We start from the raw sequence: 11,898 nt of genomic DNA on the forward strand, positions 1-11,898 counted from the left end.
TGTGTTTGCAGTTGTGTCTACATCTGAATCATTGCAACTTTTGTGTGTGAGAGTCAGTGTGTGTGCGTTGTGTTTTAACAACCGGAGCAGAGATGCCCTCCCTCCCACTAGCTTCCTCTGTATTCCCTGGAGGGGCCTAATCAGACAAACAAGGCTTCTCTCACTCCTGGTCCGTACGCTTTGATTCTTCACTAAGCACCACACACACACACAGACACACACAGACACACAAACACACAGTACTGAGATAGATGTACCTACACCCATGCAAACCCATGGATGTGACTCAACTTACACTTTCAGGGCTTTTCCATAACGAGAACATAGCTGCTGTGAAATGAAATGTCCCAGTTAGGGTTTCAAGGCCAGGACGTTTCACGGTGCAGTTGTCAGACACATAACGGTGGTGATAAATGTAGCTGATTTTGATATTTTTGGTCACGACTTTCAACATAAGTACCGTCAAACGAACAGGAGGGCCCCAACCGCGGCAGGAGGTCGACGGAGCTTGAACCAGCCTGCTTACTTCCTTCTCTAATGATACAAGAGACGTGGTGGTGCAGGTGAGGAATCCAGTGGAGAACAGACTGCGGGATGCGATGCAGTCATTTTTGAGCGTTTTTTTTTCGTCAGAGGGAAAAAAGTGATGTAGCGTTTGATCGCGCTGCTCTGCTTGAAGAATCAAGACACTCCAGACACGCTATCAGCCCTGTGAAGCTGCGCTTAGGCACAGCAGTGCCAACACGCTAAGAGTGACAGTGTGAACCACGCTGGTTATTAACAGCTATAAACTTTACCATCTCATCTCACTGTGTCTGATGTCCTAACATTCGCTGATAAGCAATAAGAGAGAGTGCAGTTGAAGCTGAGGGGAATGTCCTCAGTGTAGTTCCTTAGGTAACTGGTCACAAAAAGAAGGTTTTGGACAAATGGAATGCTGACCTGATGATAGCAGAAGATGAAACGTTGAGGGATCGATAATTGGAGCTGTCTACCAAATGTCATGGCAATTCAGCTGATAGTTATCGAGGCATTTCACTCAGTATCAGAAATGTGACTCTGTTAGTGCTGCTGGAAACAAACCCACGGGACCACTCAAGTCAGAAGGCTTCAGCCTTTGGGGAACAAAAGTTGATGGCAATTCATCAAACCATAGCTGTGATATTTCAGTCAGGACCAAGCTGAGAGGTCTACGATGCTATTGGAAAGCGTTGCTGTTGGAAAAGCTTTGAAAAAAGCTAATCCACTCAAACATTACTGAAAAATGTAGTCAATACATAAACCTAATAGTTACACATACTGCAAACACCTATTTGTTTTTTTTTTTGTTTTTTTAAGAAACAAGTATTAACAATACATATAAGAAGTACAAGCTTCCAAAATAAATGCATGCATTAGCCAGATCCAGACAGCAGGCAGTGGTACCCACACCACTTTTGAGCACAGGCTCTACCAGAAACATAGCTGTTCTAACTTAAACACACAATATGTACATTTTGCTGGAGTCTGGTGACTGCTGAGTTGATTGAGAGGTTGAGATGAATTTGAAAAAAAAAAAAAAATAGAAACACACCCTCAGTGTGTTTTGTTGCTTGTTTTGGCTAATGTACAGGAATGCAATCTGGTCATGTGGGGCAAATAAACACTTCCAAGAGTAACCCAATAAAAACAAATGAGGACATGAGTAATGTGATGTGAAACTGTGCTTCACTGGTGTTGAACACATCACTGAACAACCACCACTGCTGATGACAATCTGACGCCACTCTGGGACAAATGCTCTTCTTAGTTTAAAGGTGCAATATCAACGAATTTGTGACAGCGGCACAAGCAGCAGCTTTGGACCGAGATGGGCTGTGGATAGCTTCAGCTTATATCTGCAACACCTTACACAGAGGTCATAACATCAGATTGTTATTCATGTTCTGTTAATTTTATTTGATTCTAATGTTTTCAACTGTAATTCTTACATATTACTCCTTTAACCATAATCTGATTATGAACCACTGTTCTTCATGAACCTTCTGTTGGTGTATACTCATGATGCACTGATTGTGTGTATTGCATAAACTGGCATAAGCAGAAACAAATATTTCAACAAACCAATGAAGACTGGTCTGAGATTCTGACCCAAATTATTATTCTAGTCCGGCCCTCCTGTAGGCTCATATGTAGCAGAGTTGTATTGATCTTCTCATCTGACTCTCAGCAAGAATGTGAACATGAACATGGAGGCAGACTGTCCTACCATGTCTGTATTTTAAATAATTATTTTGATGCAAGTTACCCTATAAAATGTAACCAGCGAGAGTGAGCAGATAGTGTAATAAAGTCACTATGCACACTGCTTGGCGTGCACAGTTAGTCTTTGTGTTACGATATCACGTTCCTGTAATGGAAAAAGGTTTATACTGCTCACCACTGGAGGTGAAAACCCTGATGCTGAAAAGTGATGTTTGCTTCAGTGGGACTAAACAAAGTGGATCCTTGTGAGACACAGGCTGCTCTCCCTCTCTCCTCTCACCTGCTGCCCTGCCTGGTCTACTTACCCTCACCCTCTGTGTCTTCCCAGCTCCCTCGCAAATTCCCCTTCCTAAACTCTTTTCCTCCTCGTCACTCCTCGCCCTCCTATCTTGACTTTGCCTGTCTCGCCTCCTCCCTTGCTCCCCTTCAAACTCATCTCCTTTCATCCGTCTCGGTTGCCTCCTTCCACACCTTTTACTGTTCTTGAGCATCCCTCACACTCCGCCAGGAAACCCTCCCTCCCCTCCATCCCCCCCCCCCCTCGGTCTCACCCCACCCGACGCCTCCCGAGCCCTCCTCTCTTCTTCTTTCTTCAGACAGAAAGCCAATTGGAGCTGTCTAAACAAATGAGAGGTGTCTGAGATCATTTAAACAGCCATAAATAACATCAAGAGAGGAGGCAGACGATGAGTGGACCCTAGTGCTAAATGCACAGGCGCACACAAGATTACACACCCGTGCACACACGCAGGCGCGCGCACACACACACACACGCACAGAAACTCTTAAGTGGACCCCATTGCTAATTTGTCTGATAGCGTGTTAGGGGAAGATAAGAGCGGGGGCAGGAATCTGGCCTGCCGGAGATGCATTAGCTCGCCTTGTACTGTTTTCATCGCTCAGGCTATGGGAGCAGAGCGTATTGTTTGCTAATTTGCCTTTTGCCACCATTGTTTGGAATGCTGGTGGAGCCATCACCTGAGGTAATGGGCTTTTGTGTGCGTTTTATGTGTGTGTGTGTGTGTGTGTGTGTGTGTGTGTGTGTGCGCCCAGAGTAGTGAGAGTTTAGGGGTCTTGATAGAGAGATCATTCCATGTAATGAGGCTCTAAAAACAATGAATGGCGGCCTTTGTGTTTGATGTAATGCCACAGCTCTCAGAATATTGGCGTTGTGCTCGCTGGTCTACAACCCGCAAATATGAGGCCCCGCACATCACAAGCAGGAGAAGTAAGAGTCGGGGCTTGAGTCGGATCTTAATTCATTAAGCTTGTCCATGTCTTGAAGAGAAGAAGACGAATGGTGATTTTGTTCTGTCAGTCTCTGGCAAGTCTCCACTCTCCTGTTTTCTGACAGCTCTCTGCCAAGTAGGACATTAAATAATAAGCTTCCTCCTTCTTCTCTCTGTCTGTCTGTCTCCTTCTTACACTCACTTTCTCTCCCCAATGTCCATCTCAGAGTGAGGGAGTGTGTGTGTGTGTGGTTGTGTGTGTCTGTGTTTGTCTGACTTGCTTAGTGTCTTTCTTTTATAAATATTTAGCCAGGAATGAAACACTGGCAGCTTTGTGTGTGTGTGGAGTAAAACATACGCCCGCACATGCACATACGCACACATACAGTGTTTCTTTGCCAGTACCCTCTTAAATACTACAGAGTTGGCACTTGTTATAAGCCTCTGCACATCAGGCCAAATCCATTTTGGGAGTGCCAATTTCATTCTTGGGATGTTAAGCATCTACGCCGCAAGGTCAAAACATTCCAATGAAAGCTCCATCTCGCTCACTCGCAGAATTGGCTAAAAAATGGATGTTATTTCTTCTGTTGAAATAGCCATCATGTTTCACTGGTTCCCACACGGTAGGGTGGCATATGCTAATATAACGGGTAAATATTCATACAGGGTGACACAAGTGGTGCATACAAGTGGGAAATTTCATATAATTTGGTGGTTCTATGTCATGTCAGCCTCGAAATCATATTTGTACAGATATGTGTGAGGGTTGTGTTGACATATTTCTATGTGCGAATGCTTATGCTGCTGTGTGTGTAATAATCTGGTTTGAAGTGTTTTAGTTTGCACATAGATGTCACATATTGGCAGTGCCAGAAGGTGCAGTGGGTGTGGGGATGTGGGTGTTTTGTTTTATATATACCCGCTTTGAGCTCTCTGATTATGCTTATGATGTTGTGTGTGACAGGTCGCCTCTGGATGTGCTAGAGAGCTCAAAGAGGCCCTGGACACATGCATAGCATATATATAGTTAGAAGGAATCACATTAGATTGAAGTGAAAAGCTAAACATATGCTGTATATTTATGGGGACTGGTGATATGTCTGTGGAGATGCATGTTCTCCCAGTATGTTTGTGAGCTCCAGTTTTGTCCCGAACTCCAACAACGCACAGGTTCAGTGGCAACTTTAAACTCTCCGGACTTATGAATGTGAGTAGACGCCTTCCTATGTGCAGGCAATGAGACAATGGACCCCAACAAGGGGGTCGGAGGGATGCAAGATAAAAGTGAGTGGGTTGTGAGATGATTAATGGGATTCTAAATTAAGCTCTTTTCTGACATGTCTCTATTTTTTGCCTTTCTGCCGAATTGTTGGACCGTTTTTATGCAAGGCTGTGAAAATCGTTCAAGTCAAACAATCTGAGATGGTAAAATCACTCTCTGGCCAAACTGCTCATAATTAATAGACTTGTCAAACCACTGGCATGCCTTGGCAAAAAGACAAAAGTGTTGGAAACCAAAAGATGTTCCCTTCTTTTCAGCCAGTGGGGTGGGATCGTCTACAGCCCCTCGTTAGTATGCACAGGATAGGTATATATCAGTAATGGATGTCAGTACAATGATGAATTATTGCCCAGTGTGTCCTTATTCCGATCCATGTAGCATTAAAGTAAAGTTTAAAGATACACTGATCAGCCACAACGTTAAAAGCACTGACCGGTGAAGTAATGGAAATTGATCATCTTGTTACAAAGCAATGTGCTGCTGGGAAACCTTGGGTCATGGCATTCATGTGGATGTCCCTTGACACTTAAGACAAGTTCAGCTCCTCATGGCATCCGCACTCCCCAACAGTGTCAGTAGACAATGTGCCCTGCCAGACCATAAAATCTGCTCAGGAATGGCTCGAGGGAAGTGACCCTGGGCTTCAAAAACTGTACCAGACACCTTCATCCGGACCCACATACTGCGCGGGATGATGGCACTTGGACGGTCCACTCCTGTTTGTCAGATTTGAGCCACAAGCAGGCCACACCGTAGCCGCATGTCAGTGTAGAGCAAACCCAATAAAGCTGAGCTGGCCAAAATCCAGGTCACACTTCATTCTAGTCTGGTGGGCTGGATCTGTGCCATCATCCTGCGCAGCGTGTAGGCCAGCTAAATGTGAGCCAGATCTGAGCCGCAGCAATTTGTTCGGTGATACTGCATGCACTTCTGCCATCATTTAGCCACAGAGATAGGGTCAAACATTGCAACCAACAAATCCTACCCACCCTGCTTTTGAAGACAACATATGTTTATATCATACTAATTGTCTATGCCTGTTATTTTGTTTAGGCGCTCCACTTGGTCGCAAGGACTGACAGGTCAAGAGCAGAATGACCCTGAAGACGTCTGGGGGCGCTGTGCTCAAGTAGTCAAAGACATTTAGAATTTTATTGTTTACATCCCATGGGTTTGCTGAAGGCAGCCAAGATGCCAGAATGCAATAGACCGTGAACAAGAATCTAAACCATTGTGTGGCTTGGCAATTCTATTCGTAGCAAACAAGCTGTCAAATGGAAATGGGTACAAATGGATGGAAGGAGCCATTTTTGATTTCCAGCTTCTTGGGTACAATGGTGAAAGCTATTGTTTTGTGTGGTTGTGTTCAATTGCCTGAGGTGGTTGTGTTTACATTAAGGTGGACTGGCCCTTGAGAACTGGAGACCAAATCTAATTTTCGGGGCACCTGCCGGACTGGCCTATCTATATATCAGAGAGCACATTCTAAAAATATAAAGGACAGAGTTATTACAATCTTGAGTCTGATGGATAATCTGGCAGTGGTTGCTACTGCGACAATTAAGTTGCCCGCCGCCAATGGTGTCCCAAAGATGTGAAGAGGCCAAACACATTAGCTTGGTTTGGCTGTGGTTGGCATGCAGATCCTCCAGGGCAGCGGCAAATGCGATTTGCTTTCAGACAACTTTCAACTGCCATCAACTGATCTTTCTGTATTCCATGCCATAACCCTCAGAGATTTAGTGGCTACCCTTTGAATTTCAATCCGCGGATAGTGGAGGGGAGGGAAGATGTGGACAAGTGGCTGGGTCTTATCAAAAAACCAGTCGAGGGGTTGAGTAAAGTAGCCAAGTCTTAAAAAGGCCCTGGATGACGGAGAGGTACTTAACATTTTCCTCCATATCTCCACATTAAATTCCCTGTGAGCGGGAAGCCGATTTATACAGCCATAAAGAGAGACAACTACACAACCCAAGTATCAGGGTAAGTAACTCTTACACAAACTTGTTTTTGTCCTTTTTAAATCCTTAATAACGACACGGTTGATCACACAATTTTCAGGCGAATTGGGATTATCTCAGCATAAAATGAAAATGTAACTCCTGCGCTACATAATGTTTTCATTGCTCTTGCTTACTGATTAGGCTTTTGATTATGAATCAAATGAGCGGAGAGATGAAAGGTGGCCGGGAGCCAGCGAGAAGGAACAATAGTTGGATAGGTCAGCGGGGACTAGAATGGATAGAACAGCAGCGGGGAAGAGAGATGGGTAGACAAAGAGAAAGGGATTAAAACATCCCAGAACTCTTTGAAGCCTCGGGTCCTCAGCTACCTCTGCTGTTTGACACAGTTCTCTCCTGCCCACCCCCCCCCACGGTCATCCAACTCTGCTCTCTGCGTATGGTTGGAACAGGGGAGTATCGTGGAGAGAGGGAAGAAGAGGGGCAATGCGATAGTTTGCAATCATCTCTTCAGCTTCTAAGAAGCTTTCAGCCCTTAGGTTCTTAGTTCTCCATTCATTTTCACTCTAATGGCGCCTTCCTCTGCCTTTCCTCTTCATCTCCGTCTCCCTCAGTCCCTTTTTTCTCCATCTGTTTCTCATCTCTCATTCTTGCTCTCTCGCCTCCTTTCAGCCATGCTTAGCCATTCTGCTTTCAGTTTCTCCCCTTCTTCCTCCTCCTCCCTTGCTTCCCCTTTCATTTCTTCGCACAGCCCTTGTCTGTTGCTTCCTCTCTTTCTCTTCAATCTCACCCCCTTTCTTCTCTCCAGCCCGTCCTCTTAATTCTCTCTCCCCGCTCATCATGGGGACAGTAAATCCCCTGGTGGTTGGAGCAGAGAGCCATGGAGCGCTTTGATCGTTCGCATGGAACTGACATTCTGACTGCCATTCTGGACGGAGCTGTGTCTGGTGTCTGCTCTGTGGATGCCGAGGGAGGAGCACCCGGTGCGCGCGCACACACACACACACACACACACACACACACACACACACACACACACACACACACACGACCATGCTCCCACTCCCTAGAAACACATGCACACACACGCGCACACACATCCAGGCAAGTGTTGTCCTGTGTGTAATTAAATTTCCAGAGGACCAAAAGAAAGAGTTCATTATACAACCAAACCAAATATCTTAAAATGCCCTTCATGAGTCCCCCCCCTCCACCCACCCACAATCTCTCTCCTCTCTTCCGCCTCTTTCTTTTCTCCTCCGCCGCTCACTCTGAATGCTTTATGGAGCCCCTTTATCCAAAATATGCTGTTTAATCTGGCGAAATGAGAAATTATCATCAAACAAGAAATATGGTCTTATGAATACTGATTTAGCATGTGCCGTTCCCTCGCAATGACTTAAAAATGTAATGAAATGATTCGGTCGTTTATAATGCATGAGTGCACGGCTTGTAATCAAACGAAAATTGTGTTGTTCACTTGCCGGGGAAAATGAAATAATGATGATGTTCTTCAAAATGAATGCTTTGTGGGATTTAAATTCACTAAGAGTGAGTTAGGTGAACTAATCTCGCCGCGCGGAATATGCGATTTGGTGGCGAGATGGTGAGCGAAACGTGTACATTTCGCCTGGCATATACGTGACACTGGGTGAGATGTAAAAGGCCATGTGTTTTCAGACCTATCTCTCTGTGATGCTTTGGCATTTTTGTTCTCTTTCTTGTCATTTTCTTGTTTTGCAAAGTCTCCACGGGCAGATTTTCTCTTTTGTTTGCGAGACATTAAAAAAGGCTTTTGGAAAAATCTGAAAACAAACAGAAGCCTCTCAAATGTCATTTCATTTTTCTCCCTAATGTGAGCAGCCAGTCTTAAATATTAATACTATATTCCTCATGTTCCGCTCACGCTAATGGAATAGCGGGAACGTACAAAGGACGGCACAATCCCTCATCTTTGAGTAGTCTAAACTATCTTTTAATAACTGCCGTCAAAGGATTCGCCTGCGAAGACAAAACGCAAGTTAAATAGAGCGCATTCCATCTGATATCATTATCAAGTGTATTCATGACTCTGTGATATTTATTTGGGGATACGAGGATCCATTTGTATTTAACACTTTGTCTCAGTTGTCAGATGTGGGGGAAACAATATGGACGTTTAATAAAAGCCTGAATCCCCTTAAATCCCCCCTGCTTTTTATATGACATTTGGTTCGATACGCCCATTATGGTGGCGGTTAACATATGACAAAGATTCCCCGCACGCGCACACACTCTCCCAATTTGTCTAGAAAACAGGAGGGCTTTAAGGAAATGCATCTGAAGAAAGCACACAAATGCAACCCCGGCGACGCACACACCGCCCGTCGTTCGGTTTAAGCCTGTGGAATTGATGTGCCCCTAAGCCTGTTTTTTTTTTTTTTTTCCATGCATTATGCCCCAAGGAGAGAGCTTCTGAATGGTGGTGGCTGCCACAGGGTATAAGCTCGGGATCAGACTGTAGAGGTAAACACACGCGCACTCACAAACACACACACAGACGCGTGGATATAAAAAGCTTGCACCTACAGGGGCAAATGAGGGCAAATTTGAAAGGCACAAATGCACACTTTCAGAGAGGAAACGTACATTTTTGAGGGGGACACGTTCTGTTTCACACACACATGCACACCATCTTTCCCACGTCTCTCTCTCTCTCTCTCTCTCTCTCTCTCTCTCTCTCTCTCTCTCTCTCTCTCACACACACACAGAACATAAACACTCACCTCTAAGCTAAGGGATGAAACCTGCACAGTGTGTCTCTGCCTCATGCTGGCTTAGCCACGGAGCCCGAGAACAGTGAGGGGATAGAAAGTGGAGATGAAGACATATGACAGAAAAGCTCTGTAAACAAGACCCACACAAAGACGCATACCTACAAGCACGTGCACAAACACACACGCATGCACGCACACAAATCGAGGTCCCGCCTGTCTGTGCCTCCTGCTCAGCTACAGTTAGGTGTGGCACTTAGTGTCAGCCCGGCTGTCCCATGCCATGTTTACGCCTCTCTGCTGTCCTGTGTTCAGCACTACAGGGGCTGTTTGATGTCAGTTTGCTGTGAAAGCAGGGAAAGTCTGGGTGAAGGGCTGACTAGGCCTCTCCATGGGAGGCTCTGGCTTGTGTCTTAAGATGCCGCTAAACCTTTTCAGACCTACAGTACCCACGCTGCACCGCTCGCTGTGCCGGAAGAGGCGGCTAACTGCTGACGTTAGGTCGATCATCGGCGTGTCTGGTGGGGCTTGGCGGCTCTCCCTGTTTGTCAGCAGGTGTTAAACGCTTGTGTCTCAGGCTTAATACAGATGACTCATGTTGAACACACAAACTAATACAAAGTGTCACTCGGGAGATCACTTGCATGGCAGAGTGTGTGGGCCAATGTTTGCTAAGCAATGCTACGGTGTACCCTGCTGCACACCTGCAACAAGAGATTGTGCACTGGATAAATATGAAAAGTGTCATATGCATTGGTGATAATGTGGTTGCCATTCCCTATTTAAGCATATATTTTTTCTCATATTGTTGATCTGCACAAAAAAAAAAAAAAAAAAATCTCAGTATAATCCTGTAACAACACTGTAGATCACAGACTATTATTACTTGACTCTACATTCAGTTGGTGTTGCCCACTCCTATCCAGTGAAAGTAGCTGGCACTTGCTCCCGAAGTGGCCAGAGACATCACGTCCTCAGTTGTCTCTAGGTGACATCATTATGTGTTCATTTGCATAAAGCTTGGTGGTTGTGTCGGTTGCTGCGGGGAAGAGATAACATTAAGCCACATAAAAGGGAGGCTGGATGGAGGAATCTTTAGCCAAACTGTCTCAGACTCACGACAGGGACGTGGTTCATGTGAAATACAAGTCCTAAAAGGACAAGGGAATTATTAAATATTTACAGGATCTGTTAGCTTTAGTATTTACAGACTATTAAAACACCCCAATGTAAAGACATGGAGCGAAAAGCGGAGAGTGAAGCTCTCAACCTTTAGCATATGTGCAAGCTCCAAAACACACAAGGTATCAGAGTGATAGAGCGGGAAAGTCAACACAACTGAACTCCCAGTCCTGATTCCTGTGGCCTCCTTCTGCCTGCCCCGCACACCACACCCACTGCCCTCCTGCACACAGCCCAGGAGGAGCGAGGAGGGGCTTGGGCTGGGTTTACTTTGGTACATCGGCCTAGTGCGGCAGAGAGCATTTCCATCATGACAGGGATTCCTGCTTAAAGGTGTGTCTTAAACTATTTGCACTTGTCATGGGTAGTGGCTGTAGATACTAGGGATGTCCTGATCTGATCACGTGATCAGAAATTGGGGCCGATCATGGGGTTTCAGTCTCAATCAGAATCGGATGTTACATCAATATACAATATATATGGTCGGGTACTGGTAAACATAATGACCGGCCACTGCTGTCAATGCTTTTTGTGCCTCTGTATTAGTAAACTGGACAAATGAGGCACAGCTCTTTTTTAATGTATTTTAGTGTTTCCTCTATTTTGTGTGAATATTAATATGCAGAAATTATGATTTTTTTTTCTCAATAGCTTCCAAGTCATGTGGCCCACTGACTTCTGAAACAGATTGTTTCCATAAAAAATATATAATGATAAAGAAAATACTGGTAATAAAGTTCTTTAATGCTCAAGAGGTTAACATATTTTCAAGCAGCAATGTTACAACTCAGAACACAGCTGCTACAAAAAATCTCAAGGAAACACTGTGTGTTCTAAGAATTTTGGATGTTTGGGGCAAAATATTTCTTCCTTAGCCAACAACGGGACAAAATAAATGTAAAGAGAAACATAGTGGAGCCGTATATTTTCCTGCTTTTTTGTCCTTTGCCAATCACATCTATGATAGTGTTGATAAAATAAGGTGAATAAACTAAGGGACATCCTGGATCTGTTTGTTTGCTCTTTAATTTTTTTTATGTATTATAGAAGTATCAAATCAGGACACGATATCGGCAGATACTCAGAATCAAATGACTCAGACTCGGACTCGGGGGCAAAAAAACCTGATCGGGACATCCCTAGTAGATACTCTTCCTCCCTGCAGTATTGACGAAGAATGGCTGCTAACAAAGCTCTACTAATTGGGAGATCAACATGTTTCATCTCCTATAAATCATTCACAA

This window comes from Acanthopagrus latus, chromosome 1, assembly GCF_904848185.1.
Source record: "Acanthopagrus latus isolate v.2019 chromosome 1, fAcaLat1.1, whole genome shotgun sequence".
In the NCBI taxonomy this organism is placed as follows: domain Eukaryota; kingdom Metazoa; phylum Chordata; class Actinopteri; order Spariformes; family Sparidae; genus Acanthopagrus; species Acanthopagrus latus.